Here is an 8,285-nt window from a genome sequence, read left to right on the forward strand (position 1 = left end):
CTGCATTTCTTCCCGTAAAGAGAGCGATTTTTATATTAGCAAATTTGTTCAGTCGAGGAAAAGCTTTTGCAGATTCTCCATGCTCTCCCCTCCAGCTATTAATACTCTGCCTGCGCACTCCTCCCCTCTTTTCTTCCCGGAAAGCTAATAAAGAAAGAAGGGCCTTTTTCTTTCTCGCCCCAGATAAAGAAAGCCCTTCTTCTTCTTCTTCTTCTGCTTCGGCTTTATCACTTCACATCAAATGGAGGCCTCAATGTGAAGCTTGCTGCACTTTCTCTCGCACCAGCTGTCTTCACATTCTAGGATAGGTCGTCAGCTTTTCTGGGTTCTCTTCACTTTTCAACCCACCCCTGTCTCTTCTTCTCGTGGGTGTTGCTGCTGTGGAGAGATCTTGGGGAAGTCAAAATGGAGGCGGCGTGAGGTCTTTTCCTTCCAGTGGGGTTGGTGTTCTGATAAAACTAGAACTTGGGTTTCTCTTCTTTCTTCTTGCTCTGCCCCCGCTGTGCGTATACACGGATGGGGAGCGTTTCTTGGCTTTTGCTGGTGTTGGTCTCCATGGGGATGGTCGTGTGCACTTGGTGCCAGAATAGTAGCTCGGAAGCAATCACGGCTGTTTACATTGTGACCCTTAAACAAGCCCCTGTCGTCCATGACTATGGTGTGCTGAAGAAGGAGACGAATGTGTTCAGGCATGGAGGTTCGGGGAAATCCAACAGAATGGACAAAGCAAGGTACTTTCTTTCTTCTCTTGTAAATGCGGGCTGTGGTTGGATTCTGTTTATTCGTTTGTAGAATCGGGAGACCAAACTGGGAATTGGTTTATTTACTTACTTCCTTTGGCAATAGCTACTGAAAGGGTTAAATTGCAATTTTCGAAAGTTGATTTTTGCTTCGTGAGGTAAATTTTTACCTTTGAGAGTTTTGTAGCCTCTCAAGTTCGGCAACTACCTCGTGGGGGTCCATTCATTTCTGTTTCTGCAGTGTCTATAACTGTCTTTTACGTTACTATGGCTGATATCGTCGGAAGTTCCTTTCTTGATTGGCAGTATAAAGAATTGTTCATGTGTAATTTAGTGGAGACTTTAGATTAATGAGGGCGCGATGACGGGAACTTATCTTGATTAAGCTTCATTTTTTAGCGTTTGATTGGTTTTCTGAGCTTCCTACTCTAAATTCAGGCACAGGAACACTTCTCGTTCTGGTGGGAGCTCGGGTTCTTATATTGCTCGAGTTCATGATTCGTTATTGAAGAAGGTACTGAAGGGAGAGAAATATCTGAAACTGTACAGCTATCACTACTTAATAAATGGATTTGCAGTACTTGTCACTCCCCAGCAGGTATATCAGTACCCAACACCGTCTTTTTCCTTATGATAGTTCTCATCCTTGTCTGCTTGGCACTTATAACTGCATACTGGATGTACGGAGGAAAATATTTTGGCATGTCTTGCATTGCTGGTGATTGAAGTTTTGTTGCTGAGTGATGTAAAAATGGTATCTAGAACCTCACTTTAGCCTGTTAATATTATTTGAAGGCCGACAAACTTTCACAGAGGACAGAGGTGGCAAACGTAGTTTTGGATTTTTCAGTTAGAACGGCAACAACTCATACTCCACAATTTCTTGGTCTACCAAATGGAGCGTGGGCACAACGTGGTGGGTACGACTCAGCTGGAGAAGGAGTTGTGATTGGTTTTATTGATACTGGCATTGATCCGACACACCCCAGCTTTGCCGATGATGTGTCTGACCGTCCATATCCAGTCCCTGCTCATTACTCAGGGATTTGTGAGGTCACCCCGGATTTTCCATCCGGATCATGCAATAGGAAGCTTGTCGGGGCCCGGCATTTTGCTGCATCTGCCATAACCAGAGGAATTTTCAATGCATCTCAGGACTACGCATCGCCATTTGATGGAGATGGTCACGGGACGTGAGTGTTTCATGCGACTTCTCTCATCTTGTATGCTTGTGTCTCCATGTCATTTTTTTGTCAGCATCTCTTTTGCTCAATCTGCAACTGGAACAACTGTAGCTTTGTGGTTCTATAAGCTGGGGATGAGGGAGTAAAAAATGCGAGTGTGGGAGGGAAACGAGAATTTGTGATCAGTTTTCCCTTTGAACTCCTTTGATCGTAGGATTTCCTCTATTTTATTTTCTCTCTGTCTTGATGTGGATAATAGTGGTGATATGTCGCTGTTAGCCATTCCTTCTTCATGACCTGGGCTGAGGACTTGAAGTGACAAGAGGAGAAAACTGGTTTCTGCTTCAGAATCTGTCCTTATCTCTTTCTTATTTTTCTTTTCAACATAAAATTATTGTTAACTGCATAAAGTAAAAACCTTGTTTTCATTTTCTGTCAAAAACAAAGAGCCATTATTTTCCCATTTTGTTATGGTTAACTTTTCAGAGTAAAAACATGTAAAGCTTTGTAAGCTGGCAGGATAGATTTAGTGATATGCGAAAGCTAAAAAAGAATCTTACTTCATGGCCATGTATAATTTGTTCTCATATTGTTGGCATCAAAGTTACAGCAACTGTTGTCTGGTTACTAGCTTCCACATTGTCAAATTAGATGGAAGACTTAATAGGCAATTGATGGATCGAATAGTGGAATTACAGGCACACAGCTTCAGTTGCAGCAGGAAACCATGGGATTCCAGTTATTGTTTCTGGTCATCACTTTGGGAATGCAAGTGGAATGGCTCCTCGTTCACAGTAATTTATCTGGACCAAGTCTCTCTATACTCTTATTATTTATCTCTATTCATTATTTACAGTGATTATTAAGTACTAATAAATGATAACTGCTTCTGTTTACCTGCTTTGCTCAAAGATGGACTTACACCTCGAGCAAAATATGATTGAGTACTTTTTTATGTTAAGATAACATGGATACTCAATTTCAATTTTCAGCATTGCTGTTTACAAGTCATTATATAAGAGCTTTGGAGGCTTTGCCGCGGATGTCGTTGCTGCAATTGACCAGGTTTGTGTCTACATGATTTGACTGACCAGCTTCTCTTGCTTAGCTAATCTATGTGTAGACAGTTTAAGACTTTAGACACCCTCAACACTTTGATGTGCTGCTAGTTGACTGTATTTCTCTGTCTTGCTATTTGACGGATCGCTTTCAAATTACACTTCGATGTCAAAATATTCCTACTCTGCAAAACCAAAGTTTCTTGTTCTGGTTCTTTTGCAGTGGCTATTCATTGGCTGTTTTATCTAAAGATACTTGTGTTTTTTACTTCTTTTGTAGTCATACCAAAAAGAGAGTATTTATAACCCTAAAAGGCATTGTGCTTGCAACTGTTATGATTGCTATTCTGTTTCCCCTTGGTACCCTTGTCTTTCCTTTTCTATGAGGAAAATATCCAATGCAAGATAGGTACTCATAATAAGTGGCAATTTTCCCTAAGAGAAATATAAATGAGCTTTTCAGAGGGAGCGTAACCTTAGTCAAAACGTCAAAATTATTCAGGCTCTCTATTTACTCTACGATTGAAATAGGCATTCCTCAATAATAGTTTATACTGGTTGTAAACGGGTGCTGTACCTGACTATACAATACAAACAATAATGATTCAGTGCACTTCTTGGTATTCTCTGGTTGTTTGAGGAATTATATTTGAAAGATTCTACACAGAGAGCTGTTTCGGTTTTGAATTTCTACGAATCTGTGTAGCACCAGTTCCATTTGTAGAGATGTATAATTAATTACCCTTGGCTCATGTTCTTCAATCAATACAGCAAAAGAAAATGGGAAAAAAAAAAGTGCTTTTTGGGGATCGTGAAACATATATGTCTCGGTGTTACCATTCGTAACTGATTTTCTTCTTTCTTTGTGATGGATGCATTTACAGGCTGCTCAGGATGGTGTTGACATAATAAGCTTATCAATCACTCCTAATAGGCGTCCTCCTGGAATTGCAACGTTCTTCAACCCCATTGACATGGCTTTATTGTCAGCAGTAAAAGCTGGCATTTTTGTTGTGCAAGCTGCCGGAAATACTGGGCCTGCACCAAAAAGCGTATCTTCCTTCAGTCCATGGATCTTCACTGTTGGTGCTGCTGCTCATGACCGAGTGTACCAAAACTCCATAGTTCTTGGAAACAACCGATCAATTGCTGGAGTTGGCCTTGCGCGTAAGCCATCTGTTAGCTGATGCTTATTTTCTCTCTTTCTTTTTGTTCTAGTGCTAATTTTGGTTCACTTACGTTTTGCAACTGACTTTTCTCAAATAACCCCAAAAGATCAAGTTGTCTAGTTTAGCCTTTACTTTTGGTTCCCAAACTGGACTCAAATTTGTATTGCCTCAGGATTTTAAAAAGGTTCTATGTTCAGATCACTTGCCTCTTATTTAAAACCTAGATCAAGATTGATGGAAACTGAGATTGTTTGGTTTGAAGAGTGATAGTCTGTGGATTTCTTTCACTATCGAAATTAATTTCCTGAATCTGATGACCTTTTGAAGATATGTTGATTCTCACGGATGGGGGTCGTTCCCTGTCCAAACTAAAAAGGGGAAAAAATTGGATCATCAGATATACAATACACAGATCACTAACTTCGTACTTGCTGATTCATAAAACAAGGAGCTTATTCTATGGTTAAAACCAGTAAAAAGTCAAGAAAGGAATCACACTTCTCACTAGTCTTGCAGGAATTGGATTTGTTGATTATGACTCATCTCCATTATCGCAGTATACATGGTTCTGGTAGTGAGCTAATTTATGTGGATGCACATGCTTGGTGTTGGGTGGTTGTGGAGAAGTACATTTTACCCCTTAATCCCAAATTTACTCTTTACACCTGTCAAGATGCAAATAAACATTTCATCATTCTTTTTCAGCGGGAATCGATAAAGATACGATGTACAAGCTAGTCTCAGCACTCGATGCTCTGAACAATGACACTTCAACTTCCAAAGACATGTATGTCGGTGAATGTCAGGACTCTACAAACTTTGATCCAGATCATGTCCAAGGGAACCTTTTGATATGCAGCTACTCAATCCGGTTTGTGCTTGGACTCTCCACCATCCAACAGGCCTTAGAAACAGCAAATAACCTTAGCGCAGCTGGTATCGTGTTTTACATGGATCCTTTTGTGATTGGGTTTCAGCTTAATCAACTCCATTGAAGATGCCTGGCATCATTATTCCAACATCAGATGATTCCAAGGTACAGCCAATGCCATTAACAGAGTCTCGTTGCTGTTAGTTGGCTGCTGATTCAAGAATGAGTGCCAAAGAACTGTATTTGCTATATAGTGATCTTTCTCATATATTTGACAGATACTGCTTCAATACTACAATTCTTCTGTGGAGAGGGACGGACAGACAAAACAGGTTGTTACATTTGGAGCCACTGCTAGCATCTTGGGCGGGCTGAAAGCCAACTACAGCTTTTCTGCTCCAAAAGTCATGTACTACTCGGCCAGAGGACCTGATCCAGAAGACAGTTCTCTCACCAACGCAGATATATTGAAGCCAAACTTGGTTGCCCCTGGTAATTTCATATGGGCTGCTTGGAGCTCTGTTGGCACTGATTCTATGGAATTCGAAGGTATGACCATCATAATATATACAGCAATTGGTGTTGATTCATTTGACCAGTGCAATGGGTTTCTGTTTTAATCCATTACTGCATGAAAGATATTCCCATAAAGCATCGGTATCTGCAAGACATTTAATTATTCATATAGGTAGCTTGATATTCTTTTTCTTGTGCATGTATTGATTGCTTACCTAGTGATCGAGGCAAGATTTCTTCTCTCCTGTGCCAAATGCAATGGAATTGCAGAGTCTGTTTATCCTGGTTCTCTTCTTCTTATATGCTGCCTCCTAAAGTAGATTCAATGATTCAGGTGAAAACTTTGCGATGATGTCTGGGACAAGCATGGCTGCTCCTCATATTGCTGGGCTGGCAGCGCTAATTAAGCAAAATTTTCCAAGTTTTAGTCCTTCTGCCATTGCATCTGCTCTTTCTACAACGGCTTCTTTATATGACAAGAATGGGGGACTGATAATGGCTCAGCGCGCTTATGCCAACCCAGATCAAAATCAGTCCCCAGCAACGCCTTTTGACATGGGCAGCGGTTTTGTGAATGCAACCGCTGCTTTGAATCCGGGACTTATTCTTGACTCCAGTAAGTTATTCTGCCTATGCCAGTTATACTCTTTTGTCTGGAAACATCCTCTACCCAATCAGATGCGAAAGTCAATTAAATTGATAAAATTAGGAGTGTCCTGAGTCATCTGCTTTTTACAATGGTAGAATTCCAAATCATGGATATGTCCTTTTCATTGGCCCAAAATGAAGAATATCTCTTGTAGTCCAATCATAATTTGTTGTGATAAGTCTGTTAATTTGCCTTTATTGCATAATGGGTGCAGCTAAGTCCAACTCCAACTGTACTTTAATTTTGTCATGCCAATCAAGCCAAATGGCTCATGGGTCAGCATAACCGGTATATGGTCAGATTTACTTATCGGAGAAGGATTGAGTTTGGACTTGACTGGTGCAAGTGCTGAAGTACCAATTCCAATTTTTTTTTCAATTGCAAATATACATAATGAAGTGAAAAATCGATGACTATTAATTAGTTTGTCATTTTGAGAAATTTATTCAACGGAAGGATATCCTCAAGGACAGTAATCAAATGTTTAATTATAGTCAACAGTTAATGTACGAGAAAAAGTCCTTAAAGTATAAAGTACATTTTTATAAGTTTCTGTTGTGAACAGATTTCTTTCAACACTAAAAGGATGGCTTTCTTGAATAAGCAACTGATTTTATACTCAGAATACAGAAACAATGTGCCTGATTTGAGTATCTTTTCCTTGTCTGGTAAGGAACCAATAAGGAACCAATGTGCTTCATGTTATGACATATTTTCTTGAGTTACTTTTACCTCTAGAATAAAATCTGCTTTGTCTGTTCTACCAAGAGATTGACATCACGAAAATGTCCACATTGTCTATGTAAAATCTCTAGATAAATCGATTTTTATACATCCAACTCATCAATTTGGTGACCCGGTATTGACCCAAGACCATAGAGTTTTCTTTCTTTTCTTGATTTTTAAGTTCTGTCAATTCCTCTGAAACAACATAACATCAACTTATATTTTCAATTAATTAAGAGTCCTCACCAGAATTTTCAAGCTGTGCATGTGATAGGTATCCTGGTTCTCTCTAATTGACAAGTAGCAGAGTAATGGACCATTACATCATCTCTCTTGTGCTTGTTCTTTGTTCTGTTCGATGCTTGCTTACGTGGGGGCTAACATGAGCCTGTCTGATGCTGTTCTTGTAGGTTATGATGATTACATGTCATTTCTCTGTGGCATTAACGGTTCGGCTCCCATTGTTTGGAACTACACCGGCCAAAGTTGTTGGGCTTACAACAACACTATTAGTGGTGCCGACCTGAACTTGCCCTCTATCACAATCGTGACGCTCAACAGTTCTAGGACAGTTCAACGTACAGTCACAAACATTGCTGGAAATGAAACTTACAGTGTTGGTTGGAGCGCCCCTTACGGGGTCTCCATGAAGGTAGCTCCGACTCGCTTCACCATCGCCAACGGCCAGACGCAGGTACTGAGTGTCTCCTTTAACGCGACAGTCAATAGTTCCTCGGCCACCTTTGGGAGAATCGGGCTGTTTGGAACTCAAGGCCACGCTGCAAACATACCATTGTCAGTCATCGTAAAGATCTTTTATAACTCTACTAACAGCTGAGTGTAGAGATTTTCTTTTTTTTGTCCTTTCATCTATCTTGTCTGTAACCTTTTGTGCTTCCAGGTTTTGATTTTTTTGCTCCTCCGATTTGTGGCAAGATCTGTAATGTAAGTCGAATGTTTGTTCATAGTCGTGTAAATGCTTAGCAGATCATGTAACAGTGTTCAAATACGCTGCTTCACTTCAATGCTGATCTTTCTTGTCCATTGCCTGCATTGGCAGGAAAAGGGGCGTGTCGTGACCCACGTGAATCTCAGTATCTTGGGATGCGTCACCTGGGCTGGAGAGATTATTAAAGAAAGGTGTAATATAAAAATAGAAAATAAAAAAATCTAAATCAGTACAGTGATAAAATTAGTCTAAATTAATTTTTTGACCATAAAATTTTTTAAATTGATATATTTGTGATAAAATTTATATCCCGTTAAATTTTATCACCAATTTGTTGAGTTAAATAATACGTGATAATTAATAGGTACATAAGTTCGGAGTTTTACCCTTTGTTTATTATAGGTGTATCGGTTTGTGACTTTT

At 39.8% G+C, this 8,285-nt stretch overlaps 1 non-coding gene across 1 annotated transcript; it reads left to right on the forward strand.

Moving 5' to 3' along the window:
* On the forward strand, positions 1–7,978 carry LOC104429218. The gene is made up of 10 exons (XR_005551349.1): positions 1–731; positions 1,179–1,338; positions 1,536–1,933; positions 2,623–2,718; positions 2,917–2,989; positions 3,867–4,149; positions 4,857–5,187; positions 5,301–5,571; positions 5,873–6,154; positions 7,324–7,978. It is a non-coding gene; the product is annotated as a subtilisin-like protease SBT2.3 (transcript).
* Positions 7,979–8,285: the final 307 nt, after the last annotated feature.

This window comes from Eucalyptus grandis, chromosome 5 (genome assembly GCF_016545825.1).
Source record: "Eucalyptus grandis isolate ANBG69807.140 chromosome 5, ASM1654582v1, whole genome shotgun sequence".
In the NCBI taxonomy this organism is placed as follows: Eukaryota; Viridiplantae; Streptophyta; class Magnoliopsida; order Myrtales; family Myrtaceae; genus Eucalyptus; species Eucalyptus grandis.